Raw genomic sequence first — 21,512 nt, forward strand, 5'->3', positions numbered from 1 at the left:
GATCTCCATGACAACGCATCCCCAGTTGCTCTTTGTTGCTCTCACTAGCACGCACACAAATGCGCGCGCGCGCACGCGCGCACACACACACACACACACACACACACTTTAGCAAAGTTATATGTAGCAGAGCAGACATGCTACATGCTATATCCTTAATGGGAAAAGGATGTGTGTGTGTGTGTGTGTGTGTGTGTGTGTGTGTGTGTGTGTGTGTGTGTGTGTGTGTGTGTGTGTGTGTGTGTGTGTGTCTGCACATGCTCTCTGAGCCAGTGATGCAGTACTGCAGCTGGGTTCTGGTGACCCAGTTAGAACACTAAAGCTGGATGTAGGACACACACACACACGCAAACACACACACACACACACACACACACACACACACACACACACACACACACACACACACACACACACACACACACACACACACACACACACACACACACACACACACATTCCAGAACTATGAAACGGTTGCTTATGTAAGGGATAAGGGGTCTTGAATTAGGAATTCCTTTTGCAATAATGATCGGATTTCTGCACATAATCTCGTTTATAACAAGACTACTTTACTTAATAAATCAATGATTTGATACAAAATAAAGATTTAGAAATATTTGTATGCTTTCGCTTTATTTAGAAATGATCCGTTCCAGTAGCAGCGGCGGGAATTGCAGCGATAGCAATGTAAAACAGAAGTATGCATATATACAAACACGCATGGGCTGCCATATAAACTGTATTTTAGCTTTGGATTTTTACCCTTAGCATTCGCCTAGACTTTGATAAACCCCAACATTACTACCCTGTAATAACTCTGCAGCTATGTGCTGGTTTGTTGTAAGCTTGTATTGTTTTTGATTTGTGTCCTTGAGTACTTAAGCACGATAGAAATTAAAAGTATTATTAGGTCCCGAGCACCAGTTGGGTATTTCAAAATACACAGACACTTTACAAAAGTCAATACATCCAGAACTCCACTGCCCCCTGCCCATCACAACCTCCACTATCTTCGAGTTAAATACAGAATAGACTCCCCCTCAGTTATTTTGTGTTGAACACTTTTAAAGGTTTTTAAAGATTCTTGGTTTATAGAATTTATTTTTGTATTTTGGGGTCAATAAAAGCCTGGTTCCTTAAGCCTGAGCGCCTGGTCCGTGACACAAACCATGTTTCACAGTCAAACATGCTATAATCCCTCAAACAAGCCTTTAAAACCAACCAACTTTCTCCAATTAAACTCCATCCCCACCTCATGACTGTTTAACTTCTTTCTATTTTATAATTAGTTTTTTTATCATTTCATTGTATCTGGTTTGTGGATGTTTGTTTGTACATATATATAAAGCTCCGGAAAAAATAAGAGACCATTACCAGGTTGTTTTTTTTATTCTATAAACTACTGACAATTTTTTCTCTGTGTTGGAATTCAACAGACACTGGAATGGCTGCCATACATGTAGAGACAACGATTTAGTTAACACATGGAGTGGTCTCTTCATTTTTTCCAGAGCTGTATATATACAGTGGGGCAAAAAAGTATTTAGTCAGCCACCAATTGTGCAAGTTCTCCCATTTAAAAAGATGAGAGAGGCCTGTAATTTTTATCATAGGTATACCTCAACTATGAGAGACAAAATGAGAAAAAAAATCCAGGAAATCACATTGTAGGACTTTTAAAGAATTTATTTTCAAATGATTGTGGAAAATAAGTATTTGGTCAATAACAAAAGTTCATCTCAATACTTAAATTAAAATTACAGGCCTCTCTCATTTTTTTAAATGGGAGAACTTGCACAATTGGTGGCTGACTAAATACTTTTTTGCCCCACTGTATAGTGTATGTTTTACATTTAATTTCACAATATTATTAAGGATTTCTTCCGGTGCCCCCATCAAGAGGCCATTAAGGTCCTGCAGATTACGGTTCTTCTGCACAGGCTTCACTGCGTAGCCCCGGAGGTTGCCGCTTGGCAGTGACATATCATATGACCCAGTTTTTTTTAAGCATAAGGCTTTTTGGGCTTCCTCTTATGCACTGGAGATTGAATATGTGGCAAGCAACATCTGTGCTGGTCCTTTATGTTTGCATACAGCTAATGTTGGCATGCTACAGAGCCACAGGATAAAACAGCTTTCTTCTCAGCAGTTCTCATCTGTCGAGATCTGATTGGTCAACATAAACATGTCTCAACATTATCAACAAACTGCTGGAACATGGTACTGGACATGAATGTATTGAGGGCACAAGGGGATGTAGTGTCGCCGCAATGTGTGGGCTGGTGTGCGTGAAGAGAAAGGAAGAGAGCATTAGAGACGGCTGTAATCTGGAGATCAGCTCAACAGCTGGCTGTGTTCAGGAACCCTCCATCCCACACTCACTTTGTATTTCAGCCATCTTGCCATAATGCACAATTCATAGCTTTTGTATTAAACCCATCATGCTGAAATATTAGAAGGTAGTGAAAACTTGAAAAAAAAGTGTGAGGCGCCAAATACTCGCAGTGGACTGCCCAGCTGACCAATGGGAAAAGTCGTTGCTGGCGTGCTAAAGTTTGTTTCCAGAAAACAAAATGCCTTAATTTAAAATTGTCAATTTTAGGCTACATCGCAATACACAATATATATGGCAACTTTGAAATCCTTTTTGTGTGCACTCCAGGGGATCAAACTGGCATTTGTTTAATCATTTTAAGATTGGCTTTTATCCTTTTTTGCAACTGAACTCTTCATACATGATACATGAGAGGTAATAGTTAGATTTATGGTGTTATGTTCAGGTTTCTGTCCATTCTTCCTTCTGCAGTTTCTCCTTCCTCCCGTTTTTGTGCGTACACATGGGTCATAGTATCCAGAGGACCACACATTTTCCCGCAAATCTGTTTTTTATAATTCGCAAAGATTGCTTAAAAAGGTATGTACGCCATCTTTGAGCCTTAGCCACGTTTATAAATGAGGCCCCCGAGAGGGTCGGAGCATGAGAAGGCCAGGAGGAGATGAAGACATTAGTGACGAAGAAGATATGAGGGACAGAGGCAGGAATCAGCAGGCAGGTGAATCTCCAGACCACCTGAAATCTATTCAAGAGAAATATATTGTTAGAAGTTTTGCTGCACAGGTCGCCTTAAGATGACTGATGTCATTTGTGGACTTAATTATAACTAAATACTTTTCAATGTACTCACAGTAAATAGATTGTTAGGGTAGCCTAATCAACATGAGTGTTGTCTGCTGTTTATACTATATTTATGTTTAGCTATTTATACTTTTTAAGTAAGTACAGTTTTGTTGTGTTTGAACACTGGCCTTGTTCCTCTTGTGCATTAAGGACACTTGTGTGAGGGCCTGATATAACGATACATAACATTTTTACATTATAAATTCCCAAGTACTATCCACCCTCCCATGACACCCTGCCATGACCTGCTGCCCCCCCGTTGCCACCATGTAAAATGTTCTAGGAATGTTCTAATCGACATAGTGACAAAAGTATACTTTGTACATCATGTGTTTGAATCCCACAAAGACGTGATGATGATCCTGCCCATTTCACTCGTTTTGTAAAGTGTCAGAGCGTTATAACAGCTCGGGTCGGGAATGTGTTTTTGTTGAAACTCTCTTTACATACGGAGAGCATCAATAAACACAACTCTCTGACAAACAACTGGTAACTGTGGCTAATGCAGGACTGTAATAGGTCCGACCCAGGGTTTTACTGGGCCCTGATAAGTGTCAGTGAACATCCACAACTCATCCACTGAGCCTGCCCGGGAGAGGTCAAATGTAATGGACCAGCAGTCAGTGAAGGGACAAGGAAAGACATTTATGTTTAGTTATGTCATCGTAAGACATAACTGATAACTGATCACGTGATCACATAGGTTACCTTGTGATTTCCAGCTTTTGAGCAAGCTTCATCATCTGATGAAGACAGTAATATCTGGTTGGAGGATCAGAAAAAGCTAGCTTCCTTTTGTTTTATGAACTACACTGTATACACTGTAGCACCTTATTAGGAATGATATGTTCCACATACATTATTATTGTACCAACAACCAAAAAGTGAAGCAGTTTCAACTTGGTATAGAGAACGGACGTGGGTGATTCTGCATTGATGCAGTGACAAAACATTACCGTTATCGGAAGCGCCAACTGGGCAAGATGCACTGCATGTGTAAAGTCTGTCACACAAAAATCTAATCGGTCGGTGACGGAGATCGAGGAACAAAAGTAACAGCGGCTCAGCAACACCAAACCCGGAGTGGTCAGCTTTATCCACCAACACCAGTCCCTGTCAACATCCTTGTTTTGTGTTTTAGTTTCCTGTTTTATTTTGAAATGTTTTCCCTCCGTTGTGTGTGGTGTAGTTGTACTTCCTGTTTTTGGTTTTCCTTGTGCCTGATTGTCTCATTGTTGTCACCTGTTGCCCTTGTGTTTCTGCCTCCCCTCCCCAGCTGTGGCTTGTGTTGTGATTAGTCCCTTTGTATTTAGTCCTGCTTTCTCTTGTGTTCTTAGTCATTTCGTTGTCGTCCTTCACGTACCAAGTGATGTATTTTTCATGTCCCGGATTTCCCTAAACTTTGTATTTAGGTTAACAGCTTTTTTATAATAAAAGCACGCTTTTTGTTGAAATTGGTATTCCACCTCCTTGTGCTGCAGTTGGGTCCTACTTTTCCCCCTCCCTGACAGAACGAACTGACCAAAGATGGACCCAGCAGCTGATCTACACGAGGTAACATACAAATTAATTTGCTTAAAAAATGAGTGTCAATATGCCTCAAGTATAGAGGAGAGGCAGTCTTTCTTGTCCATGTTAAGGGGCTAATTTCCTGATTGGGTAAAATACTTTATAGTAGGGTGACCAAACGTCCTCTTTGGCCCGGACATGTCCTCTTTTTACGTCCTGTCCGGAGCGTCCGGGGGGTTTTATAAATTCATGAAAACGTCCGGTTTTCACTGTTGGGACCATTAAGCGTGTACTTAAATTGACTGGCGCTTCCCCCCACCCCCCAACAATCGCAAGTGTCCTCTTTTTCGCCACCTCAAATCTGGTCACCCTACTTTATAGGTGATTATGAGACCAAACCTGATTCCCGGCCTGCTAGATCCAGGCATGCTAGCCATCGGCCCATTCCTAACTTAGCTCCTCTTGTGGACCCCTTTTTGGGATCCGCGTGGCTTTTGGAGGCCCGCGGAGCCTTCAACAAGCTCAAAAGGGACGCAAGGCCAGTCTACCAGCCCGTGCTCCTGCAGCCAAGCCTCCTACAGCCAAGCCTCCTACAGCCAAGCCTCCTGCAGCCAAGCCTCCTGCAGCCAAGCCTCCTGCAGCCAAGCCTCCTACAGCCAAGCCTCCTACAGCCAAGCCTCCTACAGCCAAGCCTCCTACAGCCAAGCCTCCTACAGCCAAGCCTCCTGCAACTAAGCCTTCTGCAGCCGCGTTCCCGGCTGCAGTTCCGGCCCTAGATGCCATGTTTCCAGGCCAAGCCCTGGCCGCCATGACTCCAAGCCCAGCCCTGGCCGCCATGACTCCAAGCCCAGCCCTGGCCGCCATGACTCCAAGCCCAGCCCTGGCCGCCATGACTCCAAGCCCAGCCCTGGCCGCCATGCTTCCAGCTACGGTCCGGCCCACTCCATCCCCACCTGCCCTGTTGGCGGCCCGGTCGACATCAGGTCCTATTCCATTGGGGGTCCTGCCATCACTTGGTACGATGGGGGTCCCGCCAACACCTGCTCACGTTTGATGAGGGTCCCGCCCAACATCTGCTGCTGTTCCGTTGGGGGTCCCGCCAACATCTGGTCCTGTTCTGTTGTGGGTCCCGCCATCACCTGTTACAATGGGGGTCCCGCCAACACCTGCTCCCATTCCGTTGGGGGTCCCGCCAACATCCGCTCCTGTTCTTTTGGGTGTCCCGCAGTCATCCGTTCCGTTGGGGGTCCCGCCAACATCCGCTCCTGTTCTTTTGGGTGTCCCGCAGTCATCCGTTCCAATGGGGGTCCCGCCAACACATGCTCCTGTTCCGTTGGGGGTCCTGCCGATCCATGTCCCTTTCCCATCTGGGATCCCGCCAGCCCCTGCTCCTGTCCAGTCGGTCGGGGTCTCGACGCAGACCCGGGGCCCCGAGCCATCTCCTGCCTCTTCGGGGGTCGTGCCGACGCCAGTACCACCAGGGGTCCAGTCCCCTGCCTCTTCGGGGGTCCCGCCGATGCCAGTACCAACCAAGTTCCCGCCGGAGCCATCTCCTGCCTCTTCGGGGGTCCCGCAGACGCCAGTACCAACGGGGGTCCCACCGACTTGTGCTCTTGTCTCCTTGGTGGCCCTGCCTCCTGCAGCCTGTCCTCGTCGTCCTCCAGACTTCCCTCGCCGTGGCCTCTGCCCATGTCTCCGTCCCCCAGAGTTCCCTTGCTGCCACGGTCTCCGCCCCTGTGTCCGGCGTCCGGAGTTCCCTCGCCGTGGTCTACACCCCTGTCTCAGACCCCTGCGGTTCCCCTGACACAAGCCCTGTCCATGCCCTGGCTCATCCTCTGCCTTGCCCCCGGGCCGTCTGCCCGAGATACCCTTCTTGTCCTCTGCCTTGCCCATTGGTCGTCTGCCGGAGACACCCTTCTTATCCTCTGCCTTGCCCCCGCGTCGTCCGCCCGAGACACCCTTCTGGTCCTCTGCCTTGCCCCCGGGTCGTCCGCCCGAGACACCCTTCTCATCCTCTGCCTTGCCCCCGGGCCGCCTGCCCGAACAGTCCCAGAATCAAGTCAGAATGACCCGCTCTGAATCAGTCCGTGTCGCTGCGGCTCCGAGACACACATGGATTTATGTTTTAGAAAAAGTTGCTCTACCTTCATGTCCGGTTTTTGGTGGATTCAAAAAAATGAAGTCTTGGATTGCAGAGGCTGAATTTCTTCTTGCTTTATTCGACTATAAATACGTGTGTACATTTTTCACCGTCTGCTCTCTGTGCGACTAAAATGATGACCTTTAAAGAAAGGTATAATCATTTTGTTTTGTTAAAGTGATCACAAAATAACAAACAATAATATCATGTTTTTAGAATGGAAGTAATGCATTTATTTTGATTTCAGTTTCTGCATAGTACTGTTGGGGATCTATGTTGGCAGTGAACCCAAAACAGAATGAGATTAACACTGTTTATTACATGGTTTAGTTGAATACTCGATTCTAATTGGTCAATACAGAACATGTGACACGTTGTTAATCAAGCAGGGCAGACCGCTGTCAAGGGCTGTAACGACCGTTGCTAAGGAGGATCAAGAGAGAGAAAGAAAAATAAGTTCAAAGAAGAAGCGCTGGACGTCAGATAAATCACCAGAAGAAGACAGACAGGAAGTAAACACTGACAGGAACAGCAGAAGAAGACAGACAGGAAGTAAACACTGACAGGAACACGGTCTGGGCTCTGCAGTGTTTAAGGACTTGTTAGTGGATCAGAATCTGTGAACAGACATTAACAGTTACAGAAAACCTCCATCAGTGCTGCGGTAAAGTTGTTGTTGTCAAAGCTGTTGGTGCGAGGTGGAACGTTTTTTTTTTTTTTACCCAACAGAAGAAATACGATCATTTCTGAGTCAATAAAATAGTTTCAATAAATATTGGGAGTTGAGTCGTTAGTTCGTTCTTGTATTTGGCCGTGCGATAAGCAGGACAACTTGCGTTGGGCTCCCTGATCAGGGTGTTCTTTTCCCCATAATGACCGCCTCGCTGCACATTATCCCTAACATACAGAAGTATTTGTTCCACTATTGCAATATTTAACAATGTTATCACATATTGCATGTTTTCCTGATTTGGTGCAGCCCTACTCTGGACCCTCTCCTCTGAGATTGTTCCTTTCCTCACACATTCCATCAACACATTATTACTAACTGGTTCCTTCCCAAACACTTTTAAAGAGACAAGAGTAAACTGTCTCCTTCACAATACCATTCTGGACCCTTCTAGAAAACGACAGACCACCTTGACTACTGCAACTACCGCCGTTATCTAGAATGCAGCAGGCTGAATACACCACTCCCCTGCTCCCTTCACTGGCTACCAGTAGCTTCCAAAATCTGCATCAACACCCTGGTACTTGCCCCCCGTGATGTGAATGGTTCTGGCTCTTCCGACATCCAAGACATCGTATACAACATGCCCACTTTGCTATTCATTTTTAGTTTTAAAATGTGTTCTCTGAATTTTCATCCTCGGGGTTTCTTTGCACAAGCATCCTCTAAAAGAACGATGGACATTACAGACCTCTTCAGGGTGGGACAAGGAAATGTCCACCAGCCCTTTTTTTCAGCAGCAAATACCACCATAACCAACACAACAAACTACACTGGCAAACATCTGTAATATGGAATACTAGGGACCATTTAAACTAAATTGTTTTTTTCCCATTCACTATATATTATTCTAGTCTATAAACAAGTCAGAAAAAGAAACAATGACCACAGTTCACAGTTCACTAGAAGCTATTAATCCAACTAAAAGTGTAAACCAAATACTGTATATTCAATTCACAATCATATTAAACACAGAACATCCTTTTATTAAGCTGAACCAGAGACTGTTGGACAACTTAGAAAAGGATGAAAACAATTATTGCTTAATAAAATACTTGTTTAATTTTTTCTGTTGAGCTACTAATTGTTGTAGCTCCAATGCCATGAACACTTCTCCAAATCAGAGGGAAACACTAGGCCAGAGAAAACTACACAAGCCCAGATCCAGACTCCACCATCACAGGACACTCACAGGTGCATGACCGCAACACTTATCAGATACTCCATGTGAAGAGGTGTGGTTGCATTACTGTCATAAGGCCAAACAGATTGGTAATGTGTCCTTGAAATATCTTTCCATTACATTGACATGCAGTGATAACAGTCTGGCTCTGCAAACAGTGGTACAAACAACTTTTGTTCAAGCTGCAGTGCAACATCTCATCAAATGAATTTCCTTCACATATTTAAAAAAACAACAACATCCAACGAGTTAACAACATGGACATTGGATTATTTTTCCAAAGTTCCAAACAGTAGGATTAATCACACCCTAAGCAGTTTTTAACTCGATCTTTGACACTTTAGACAGAGCCAGGCTAGCAATCCCCCATGCTTCCTGATATTATGTTAAGCTATGCAAATTGACTAACAACAGAAGACAAGCAAGAAAAGCAACTAAGCAGGCCAAACTGAATGTAGAGTGATGTTGAGTGAGCATGAATGAGACCCAGCAGCTCCAGAGGCACACTGCTGAGAGAGGCTGCTTCTATTCCCAGCCTTCTTCAGGTTACTATGAGACCAGAAGAAGCTCCGGAAGTATGCTGCTCCACTTTGCTCCTTTTATGAAAGCAGTTTGACAAAAGCACCAAAGGTTTAGCCCTCTCAACCAATAACAGCTACATATCTGGATGGTCATTTAACAGTGAAGTCGGTCAGACTCTCAACAACCTCACCCAAACTCTTATTATGACTTGCAGGACAGCATCCAAATCACTCCAACCACTTGGAAAATCATTTTAAAAAAAGGTTGTTCTGAATAGAGGTTGTGTGGGGGGGATTCGCCCAGTCGTCCAACATGAGGATAGTTTGTCTTGAAAGGAGTACAAAGGCAAACACATCGTGTTGACCTCTTGGCAGAGAACATCATTTGAAGTGTGTATCGGGGAATGTTAATGAGTGGAACACCAAGCCAACGGCAACATTCATCTGTGATGTGGATAACCCTAAGAGCCAGAAGGCCTTAAGGTGGAAGGAGCCTTCAGGCAGAATGTAAGATCTGCCTTAAAGCAGACTCTTGTGGACATGGCGGATGACATCATTTGTACGGCTGGCCTCAACTAAAGATTTTTCTGGTCGACCAATAGTCATAAGTTCAGGCGATTAGTCGAGTAATCCTCTCACAGTTATGATATATCATGATGATGCATATTATTAGTATTTTTTTTCTCCTCAAATGGGTTCAGTTTCAAGGGCTGAGAGAGAGCGTTATTATGACAGCATGGTACGTTGTGCTTCACATGGAATATACATTAAAACTGTAATAATGAACCTTTGAAATATTAATCACATTTTACATGAAAGAGCATGAGTCATAGCGCACCACGGACACAGCGGTCCGCCCGTCATCGCTGTGAACAGCAGAAGCCTGGTAAAGATTCTTGAAGTGTGTCAGAACAACGGCAAGGACACTGAGCATTCCGTTAATTTATTCTCTCAATACAGTAGAACATAACTTACATCATCACACACACAACTTGTGGATGTGTAACTAATTTTTAACGCCAAAAATAATCAAACATAATAAGTTGGAGCATTTCGCCCCCATTATATACCATGGAGTTCTCTTTCTCATTTTCTTTAACTTTGACTAATAGACTAGTGAAACATTTGGGGGCAGCATTAATAATTTGCTTCAAGAGATCCATAGTCGACCCTTGCAGACGCTAAAATGAGGCAGCAAACCCCAGTGGACTGTCACCACACTCAGCCTCAGTAGCCAGAGGCTCTTAAAAAGCTGTCAGCGATGATCTGAAGTGTGAAAACCTGCGTGGGTTCATGTTAAAGGACGCCAGTATGCTGGTGACCAAGATCCACCTGAAGGAGGCCCAAAACTAGTCCTCCTGTTGTCCTCCTTTTATTTGAAGTTAATTAAAAGTCCCCCGCTATGCTATTTAGGCTGTTTGTGAGTCTTTTATGTATTATGTTTTTACTGCACTCTCCTCTTATGTACCCTGCTGAGTGCTTTTACTGTTAGGCAGAGTGTAACTACTGTGCTGTGCCATGTTTTAACACTGTCCTCTGATGCGGTTATTTACTCCACTTTGCTGAGTTCCTTAACTGCACCCTGCAGAGTTTCTTTACATCATCCATCATCCCTTTCCTGTCTGAGCCAATGAACAACACAGGAATGTAAAACTCCTTAGCAAAAGCAACCATCACCACTATGGAACCTCTTCACTGCTTTCACTGTAGCAGATGAAGCACCACAGATCCCCTGCACTCCTGTTACTCAGAATTGGTAATGAACTGTTAAACATGGTGGTGGTGGTAGTCACACTATCATTGCCATGGAAACCATTTGGTATCCATGGCAACAACCATCAGTAAGCCAAGAATCTCACTGTGAACATGGAAGTGTGGCACTCCTGAGCCTTCTTTCAAATGTAATAAAAGTTATATATAGTCATTTTAAAAGAAACTCAAAAACATCAATATGCTTAAATGTATTCATTTCAAATATTATAACGAGTGCAAAACATTCAACAAAGAAGCATTATAAGTGTATCAATATGAAATTATTATATATATCATGATGATGTCAAAATGTTGAAGACAATGTCAGTGTGAGAGACCAATCACGTCTCAGAGTGAGGCAGCGCTGCATCTGTGCGGCTGTACACTACCTGTGTGTGTGTAAGCAGGCGGACTCCGACACATATACTGAGGCGGGTTCCTCTTGCCCTGTTTGTGGATTCTGTAATCCCTCTCACTGCGAGAGCGCCGGCTCCTCAAAGGCTCCGCTGAGGCTGCTGCTGGAAGCCGGCGCTCAGACAATTCCGAGCTGGGCCATGCCCGCCTGAGCGTGCAGCTGCTCGTCTTCTTCATCCTCACACAGATATTGAGGAACCAAGTCCAAAACGTTTTTTCCCTATGCAAATTTCTGAATATTTGTGCAAAAATTGTCTGCAGTTCCCAGATCCTCACGTAAATTCCATTTTGGACCTTTTTAGTCAATGGGCTAATGAAAATCAAACAGTCACCCTTGTTTGTGATAAAGAGTTCCTGTCCCGGGTTGGCCAATTTTTTTCATGGTCATTCCTCTGTCACCTCCAACTGCATAGACACACCTCCGTCCCCCTGCCTCCTCTCCCTGGTCACACCAAATGCCAGCTGGAATGACTGGTGAACTGTACGCCAATGCTGCTGCTGGGGTGTCTAAATTCATGACACACACACACACACACACACACACACACACACACACACACACACACACACACACACACACACACACACACACACACACACACACACACACAAGCAGAGCCACTAGCTGAGGGTTCTACACATCTTCAGTGGCTAGCAGTTAGCTTAGCCAGGTGCTTTGCTCGGCATCAAACGTGTTGGGTCCGTGATCAAAAACAACAGGAGAATAAAAGGACAGTACTTTCTGAGTCGGTCAAAGGGGGGAGAGCTGTAAAAAGACAAGCCTTGATCCCTGTCTGAAGGACAAAAGCTTGAAGCTCTCTGTGCAGCGATGGGGAGGAAGGAAGAAAGGAGATGAGTGAGGGATGAGACGCTAATACAAAAGAAAGCAAGAGGAAACAGGTGACTCAGCAAGCAGAAGGGGAGAACACGACACAATCTCCAGTGGAAAAACACACTCTTCCCTTCTGACTCGATCCATCAATGATGATTCCTCCAGGGCTCAGTTCACACATATGCCAGTACTTGTTCCACCAGGGGAAACAACTATGTATGTGTGTGTGAGACAGTGTACTATGACTGAGCAAAGGGATGATGGAAAAAAGAATAATCCACAAAAAACAACACAGTGAGGAGAAGGGGTTAATCCGGAGCAGAGCGAGCGCTGCCTATCCTTTGTCTTCTCCCCTCTCTCTCTGACTGCTGCTCGCCCGTCTGCATCCACTCTGCTGCTCAGTGTTTTTGTTGGAGAGGAGGGAGACAAGGAGGAGAGGAATACAGAGGGAGGGGAGAGAAATGATTCCTGTGGAGTGGTGCTACCCATTCATAGAAAACAGGCTGATCTCCGAGACTGGAAGCAACTCAGGGTGTTTTCACATTTGGTCCCTTTCAGCCCTTTAAACGAACTCAGATCGATGACTCAACATTTTTTGTCTATATGTGAACACTCCAACAGTACGGTTCGCTAAAAAGTCAGCGGTACGGTTCGCCTAATCTGCGCATTGTGAACACAAAGCGCACCGGGTTCACTTTGCCTTTTTGCACTGTATTTGCTTGCCGTAGATTGGTCACGTGACTGCAGCCGGGAAAACTCAGAGCGGTAGAGAAGTATGGCAGCAGCAAGTCGTGGCCATGGTAATGGTAATGGCAGTCGTAGTCGTCAATCGCTTTTTGTGTTCATATGTAATCTGAATAACTCTATTTTCCTTACGTATGTGCGCTAATTTAACCAGAAAACACAGGAAAGCAAGCATAGCAGCAGACATCGTTCCAAGTGAAAACTACCCAGAATGTAGTGCAAGTGGGGGTCTGAGAGCTCTAGAGGACCTAGTGTGAACAGAAAGAGGACTGAGGCCCCATCAAAGCTGAACTGAACCAGAAAGAGAACCCGGTCCTCTTTGAAATAACTCACAATGTGAACACAAAAAGAACCGAGTTTGTTTTCTTTTGGTCCACTTTTTGGTCCACTTAAAGAGGACTGAGTTCGGTTCTTTTAAAGGGGACCAAGTGTGAAAACACCCTTAGTGAGTCCATTTGCGTTTTGGAAAGCCTGGAAGACCTGTGTGTGTGTGTGTGTGTGTGTGTGTGTGTGTGTGTGTGTGTGTGTGTGTGTGTGTGTGTGTGTGTGTGTGTGTGTGTGTGTGTGTGTGTGTGTGTGTGTGTGTGTGTGTGTGTGTGTGTGTGTGTGTGTGTGTGTGTGTGTGTGTGTGTGTGTGTGTTGCATGTGTGTGTGCTCACCAGGTCTAGTTGGACATAAGCCAAGTCCATGAGTCAGCCAGTCAACAGGCAGCTCTTAGGTTGACTGAAACTAGTAACACCGACCACATACTGCAACAAACAGCAACTCAGCGGATTGGTGCATAGACATCACCTGCAGGGAACATCATCTGAAGTGTATACATGTATAAGTTAAATGGGAGGACTTGAAACAATATATAACATATTCAACTACAACAACAGCAGCACTGATCTCTTAACAGCCTCTTTCCCAAGCCCCCAGGAAGTGTGCCGGCTGTTGAAGCACATTGTAGTGGCCAAACCGTGGTACTACACTCCAGTTATAGTCCGTGAGGTAATTTGGCCCAAAAATACTTTTTCTCATTGACTTAAATTAGGAAAGAGATCTGCAAATCAGCATATCATTTATTTTGATCTTAATAAAGGACCCATTACAAACACTTGTTCAGCCCTTATTTGAATCATTAGGGTCTAAACAGTGGCGGTCCTACATGGAATTACACACCAGGTGAGACTTTTCAGCGTTTTTAGCACTGGGAGTTTAGCCGATTTAAAACCAATGCACCAGAGCTGACAATGGGTGGGCTTATATCAAATGAATATAGCTGCATTTTTCTAGTTGTTCTGAGTTTGTGTGTTTTTGGTTGAAGTAATGTATCTAGCCAGCTAACATTATAGAACATTCAGCCTTGGGTTAGCATTCAAGTGAGACCTGCAGTACATCTGTGCTCAGGATGCTGGTGGGAGTATACAATTCAAACTGTAATAGATTGTTAAAACATTTTTGAAAAAACAGGGTCTCAGAATTAGAAATCCTTAATTAGGCCCACAGCGGGGAAAACCTGTGAGGTTGTGTCATGTCCTTGTGTTGTGTGTTTTATTTTGAAATGTTTTCCCCACTTCTGTCATGTTAAGCTTCACTTCCTGTCTGCGTTTCCCTCCTGTGCCTGATTGCCTGATATTTAGTCCCTGTTTCCCTTTTGTCTGTTGTTCGGTCGTCGTCATTTCTTCCCTGATCTTGTCCATGTTACCTGCCTGTTCCTGTCGCCATTCATGTGTGGAGCTAAGTGTTTTTCATGTCCTGTGTTCCCCTTGCTTCGTGTTGTCGCCAACAGCTTTTGAATAAAGTTCGCTTTTTGTTTTTTTACCCTTACCTGCTTGCCTTGATTTACTGCACTTGGGTCCTTATTTCCCCAACCCTGACAGGTTGTTAAAGGTCTCCTATCATGCTATATTTGAACAATATATTGTAGGTCTCATATCTAAACAAAACTTGTCTCTGAAGTGTTTTGCTCAAAATAGCAAACAGATCCCCCATTGCAGCATGCCTCACCCCCCTCTATTTCAGCCCTGTTCCTGAAGTGCTGATTCTGTGACTGTAGCTTTAAATGAAGTAGCTGCTGCTGGCCACGCCCCTTTGGAGCTGCTGCTGGCCACGCCCCTTTGGAGCGTCATGATCTCTCCTCTGAAGAGAGTTTTCTACCTGGAGAAACTCAGCTAAACACTGCTGTGATTAAACGCCATATTATGTTCCAAACCACATCCAGCATTATCTCTGAAACACTTCTCAGTGTTTACCACTAGAACAGAGACGTGTATAGGGGTTGAATTGGGATTTGTTATATGGGGGGCACTGTGCTCTGAGGGTCATAATGGTTATAGAACAATAGATGTTATTAAGTTATATGTAGTAGGCATTACAGTAATAATGACTAGCTATCATCATGTAACTTGCTTGTTAATGTAAACAAACTATAAACTACATGTATACAGTGAAGGAAATAAGCATTTGATCCCCTGCCGATTTTGTAAGTATGCCCACTTACAAAGAAAGTTTTTCCCTGCAGTTTTTGACATAAGATAGGTCAATATGAGTTTGTGAACTATGGTAGGTTTGAAAACTATGGAACTTGTCTGCTGTATGCAATAGCCAATGAAAGAAAATAGGCGGGAGATATGGGCCAATCTGAAGTCTCCGTCAGTGTGTCGTAGCAAAGCTTAATTATGATTCGCTCCGCCCACTTGGTTTGTAACCGCCCATAGAATTTTTGACAGAACCAGGCAGAACGAAATCCGGTGACTAGCAGACCCGCTTTTCAGACGCGATAATGGCAGAACGACAACGGGCCTGTTTTTTATGCCAGAACAGAACTTCTATACTGCATGCGTGGCCCCAGAATGTTGATTTGAGGGATAAATGGCTACAGTTTATTTTTGGAAGAATACCAGAACCCTATGGTACCAGCATAGTCCTGTGTTCGTCGCATTTTGAAGAAGATGACCTTGTGAACTTTGGGGAATACAAGAGGCTTTGTATCAAAGTTGGTATTGAAACCTGGAACTGTGCCATCACGGCGGTCGCCAACCGTTTCACCTGCAGTAAGTATAACACTTTTATTTACTGTTTGCAGTTGCACTCAGTCCATCTGGTCAATGCTAGCATGAACAGTCAATATAGCACTAGCTAGAAGCTAGTTATCATATCTGGTCAGAATAAGCAGCTAGCAACTATACCTTCTAACATAACTTCATTTCACGTAGCTAAACATACTGCTGCCGAAATATCCTGATATGGTTGGGGTGAAGAACAAGAACAGCCCAACGCAAAGCATTTCTGATTTAGCTGAGGTGATGAGAGCAATGGTCAACCTTTTACTAACAGTGTTGACATGAGCTCCATGTGGATTCACCATGACGTTAGCTACTCCAAGACCTGTGGATTCGCCATGACAGCAGCTGCTGCAAATTAGGATTAGCTTTTAAAAATAATTTATACATCTGAGATAATCTACTCATGCAAGGTACGTAAATATCATAGTTTCAACACAAAATGTGACACGGAACAGGATGTTGACCGCTGGGTTCTCATCTGTAGCGCTTATCCAATCAGGGCAAAGCTGATTTACATATTGAATATTCATGAGACAAGCAGCCGTCTTCTCTACCAGGCTTTTCATAGATGTTAGAATGGCATGAAATAAGCGATCCAAGGCATTTCCAAGTCAAATAATGTTCAAACTCGATCAGTGGACACCACAGTTTAACAGAAAATCAATGAAATAGGTGTGGAATGGGACCTTTAACAGTTTATCCTTTTTATGGTAAGTTTATTTTAACAGTGAGAGACAGAAAACTAAAAGGTTAATCAGAAATGTAGATTAAGACTTAGATTAATTTGGGTTTAATTGGAGGAAATAAGTATTTGATCCCCTTGCAACCAACAAGGATTGTGGCTCCCACGGAGTGGTTAAATAAGTCCTCTCACTTTAAGAAAGTACTCCTGATGTCAACTCTTTACCTGCAGAAAAGACACCTGTCCACAGTCAATAAATCAGATTACAACCTCTCCACCGAGGGCCAGACCAGAGACAGCTCTTGTGATCATGGTGGAACTAATGTCTAAGGACATCAGGGACCAGATTGTAGACCTGCACAAGGCTGGAATAGAAGACAAGACCACCAGCAAGCAGCTTGGTGAGAGAGAGACAAGTGGTTTGATTTTTAGAAGATGGAAGAAGCACAAACTGACCATCAATCACCCTCAATCTGGATCTCCACCATCTAAGATCTGGTCTCTTGGGGCATCAATGATCATGAGAAAGGTGAGGGGTCAGCCAAGAACTACACAGGAGGGACCTGTTAATGACCTGAAGGCAGCTGGGACTACAGTCACCAAGAAAACTATTGGTAACACACTGCGCTGTGATGGATTAAAATCCTGCAGCGCCCGCATGGGTCCCCTGCTCAAGAAGGCACATGTACAGGCCGTCTGCAGTCTGCCAGTGATCCTCTGAAGGATTCAGAGAAGGCTTATAAGAAGGTGATGTGGTCAGATGAGACCAGAATCAAGATCTTAGGCATCAACTCGACGTGTTGTGTTTGGAGGAAGAGAAATGCTGACTATGACACGAAGAACACCATCCCCAGCATCAAGCATGGGGGTGGTGCTTTGGGGTGTTTCTCTGCTAAGGGGACAGGGCGATTCACTGCATGGAGGGGGCCATGTATCGTAAAATATTTGCTGATAACCTCCTTCCCTCAGTGAAGACACTGAAAATGGGACATGGATAGGTCTTCCAGCATGACAATGACCCTAAACATACGGCCAAGCAACTAAGGAGTGGCTGAAGAAGAAGCCCCTTAAGGTGATGGAGGGGCCTAGCCAGTCTCAGGACCTCCATCCCATAGAAAATCTGTGGAGGGAGCTGAAGCTTCCAGTGGCCAAGCATCAGCCTCCAAACCTTAAGGATTTTGAGAGAATCTGCAGAGAGGAATGGACCAAAATCCCTCCTGAGATGTGAGCAAACCTGGTGACCAACTACAGGAAACATCTGACCTCTGTGCTGTCCAACAAGGCTTTCTCCATCAAGAACTAAGGCCTGTTCTGCAAGGGGATCAAATACTTATTCCCACAAATAAAGGAAACCAATTTATATCTTTTTATTTCTACATGTTCTTTTTTATAGTTTGTCTCTACCATTAAAAGTATTTGGAAGACAGCAGACTAACACAATCGGCAGGGGATCAAATACTTGTTTCATTCACTGTATATGTTAAACAATACTTATATTTAACTTTTTATAAACAAACACAGACTATACACAAACCTCAGATATATTATTGACGAGCCAGTCTGAACGGTTATACTTCTCCTTCTAGTCTGAGGTCTGTGGCTGCAGTGATGACACTATTGCCTCCTTAAGAGGACAGCTTGGCTGGGCTACTCAGCAACTCATAGAAGTCTTGGACATGGTGTCAACACCTTCACATTCTGTTGATAGTGAAAGGCCATTTTATTAATTTCCATAGTTTCAATGCTAGCATACATATTGAACTTGTAATTGCTTTGAAAAATGATTTGGTGCAATTACTGTGTGAAGTTAAACCATTTTAAAGATACCCTTACTATGGCCTAAACTTCTACAAACACATTCCACTGCTAAATTGATGTTGCATCAATTCTTCTTTTGTGGGTATTATTGAATGATGAAAGCATATTACAATGTGACTGGAGTTGAAAGAGAGCCTCACTGGTGAGGAAGTTAAGTGAGTCACATGGTATTGTGAACTGCTGTCCTCTAGTGGACTCATAGGGCTACAACATTCAACTGCATTTGAAGGCATCATCCCGAGGGGCCATCCTGGACTTCATTAAATGATTCATAATGAGATAACTAAAATCACAACCTGTTCACAAGAAGTTAGGATGCTCTAATAGTGAGCCAAATACAGAAAAAGACACACAAAATACCTTTGACTGGTGGGTGGTAAAAGTAATTTCCTCCTGATGAAAGACTTAGCTCAATTGCTTTAAAATCCACTTCATTTGTCTGTACATAATTGTGTGTGTGTGTGTGTGTGTGTGTGTGTGTGTGTGTGTGTGTGTGTGTGTGTGTGTGTGTGTGTGTGTGTGTGTGTGTGTGTGTGTGTGTGTGTGTGTGTGTGTGTGTGTGTGTGTGTGTGTGTGATGTAACCACACAGTTGTTGTAATTGTGTAGCTTAATCTTCCAGATGATGGCAGCACACAGCTGTTGGAGCCCCTGAGCCAAACAGACACCCCAAACTCTGATGAGTAGCTGTATAGGGCGGGGTAAGTACCAGAGTGTAGGAAAACTCTGTCACAGTAAAAGTCCTGCATTCTAAATGTTCCTCCAGTGAAAGTAGAAAGTACTCTCATCTAAATGTACTTAAAGTAGCGACAGTAAAAGTAGTCATTGTTTGATTGGTCCATTTCAGAATAATATCTCTGATATGTTTTATAATGATTGATCATTAAAGTGTTCTCAGAGCTGGTAAAGGTGCAGCTAGTTTGAATGGCTCTGTATACTGCAGGGTAGCTGCTGGATTTACTCCAGGTGAACTAAAGTCTGATTTAAGTTTTTATGTTTTATATTATTAATCTATATCTGCAAAGTAACTTAAGACATTAAAGAAATGTAGTATTACAAAGTCAATATTGACCTCTAATCGTGATGGGGTAGAAGTACAAAGAAGCATACAATGGATATAATCATGTATCAAGTACCTCAAAATTGATTGTACTTAACAGTAAATGTACCCAGTTTCTTTAAACCACGGCCCCTCGCCTCATAGCACATTGATGTTAGACACTGTGGCAAAGACAAACCTGGCATGTGACCAGAAAATGTCATGCCAGTCTCGCAACTGTGTGTGTGTGTGTGTGTGTGTGTGTGTGTGTGTGTGTGTGTGTGTGTGTGTGTGTGTGTGTGTGTGTGTGTGTGTGTGTGTGTGTGTGTGTGCGTGTGTGTGTGTAAATGCCTGTGGTGATGGGGAGAAAAAGGCTTTGATCTATATCACTCCTGCCTTTCTTCACTTTAATCAGAGCAGAAAACCGCAACAAACACATGCACACTCTCTTACATACACCAAGCTCTCACACACAAACACACTCTCTCACACACAAACACACTCTCTCATACACAAACACACTCTCAAACGCACACAAACGTTCTCTCACATGCATGCACACGCATTGCTGCAGGATGAGGACGAATTGTTTCACTATACTAAGTAGACAAACAGAAGCCCCTGTTTTCAATGCACTGGTGCTGTGATGTAAGCACTGACGATATTTCAACGACTCTTCTACTATACTATGTAGTAAAGCAGAGGTCTTCAACCTCAGGGGACAGGGGGTCCACGACTGCTGCAGGGGGTCGCAAAATTGTCGTTGATTATAGTAGTTTTTTTTAAAAATGTCTAATAGACATTAACATGAATCCGACATATTGTAGCGAACGGATAAATGGAGGCAGAAGACGTTATCTTTCAGTCAGCAATGCACAGCGACACTAACGCTCTCTGAAGCACAAGACATGCCAGACCTGTCCCGACAAGCCTCCTGTACACAAAGAGGAGGACCCGCCCCTATAGCCGCTGTGCCAATCACGAGGCTCCATGTTACATGCTGGCTCTGTCAGCTTCCCTTTGATTGGCCGAGAGCCTTCAGTCCCCTGCTGACTGAGATCCCATACACAAGGACGCACGCTGCAACATTACTGAAAATAAGATACCTTGAATTTTTTGAGAACAAAATTCATCTTTTTGTAGCTCAGACATGTAAGGGTCAGACATCTCACTAATGTGGGAGTATGTATTCCATCCACAGATTTTGAGGATAGGCTTGAGGATTCACTGTCGCTTCTACATGTATGTTTAAAATAAAATAAAGAATTATTTTAATAGCTAGGCCTAAGTGCCGAATGCAAAGTGCATGTTTTATAAATGGCAGTGGCACGGCCAACATCTCATAGGTTTCAAATAAAAACATGAATATATGAACCTGTGTACTCATTGAATACCTTAATAGTGAATGCACAATAACCATGTAATAACTATGTTTATACATGGCACTAGGCCCAGTTTAATGTAAAACACCATTTTATACAATATACAGCTCTGGAAAAAAAAAAGACCACTGGAGCATTATCAGTTTCTCTGGTTTTATTACTTATAGGTCTTTGAGTTAAAGGATTTTAAAAAATTGTATTCTATAAACAACTGACAACATTTATCTGTGTTGGAATTCAACAGACACTGGAAAGGCTGCCATACATGTAGAGATTGAGATTTAAGAAACATGTGGAGTTGTCTCTTAATTATTTCCAGAGCTGTATATAGTAGTGGGGTCCCTGCTCCATCTATCCATGAGTTTGGGGGTCCTTGGCCTGAAAAACATTGAAGACCCCTTTAGTAAATCATGCATGCTTCATGAGTATAACTATACAGTGAATTCAGAAAGTATTCAGACATATATCCAGGGTTGGGTTATTAAAAACAGAGAACCAGTAAATCCTTTATTCCAAAATGGAAAAAATATGCCACCA

General features: G+C 43.7%; 1 protein-coding gene across 1 annotated transcript in view; it reads right to left on the reverse strand.

The window, feature by feature from the left end:
- Positions 1–21,512, reverse strand: part of LOC134860017 (storkhead-box protein 2-like) — a 49,542-nt gene that overhangs the window by 25,439 nt on the left and 2,591 nt on the right. The gene's annotated exons all lie outside the window — the stretch shown is intronic.

This window comes from Eleginops maclovinus, chromosome 23, assembly GCF_036324505.1.
Source record: "Eleginops maclovinus isolate JMC-PN-2008 ecotype Puerto Natales chromosome 23, JC_Emac_rtc_rv5, whole genome shotgun sequence".
NCBI classification, from domain to species: Eukaryota; Metazoa; Chordata; class Actinopteri; order Perciformes; family Eleginopidae; genus Eleginops; species Eleginops maclovinus.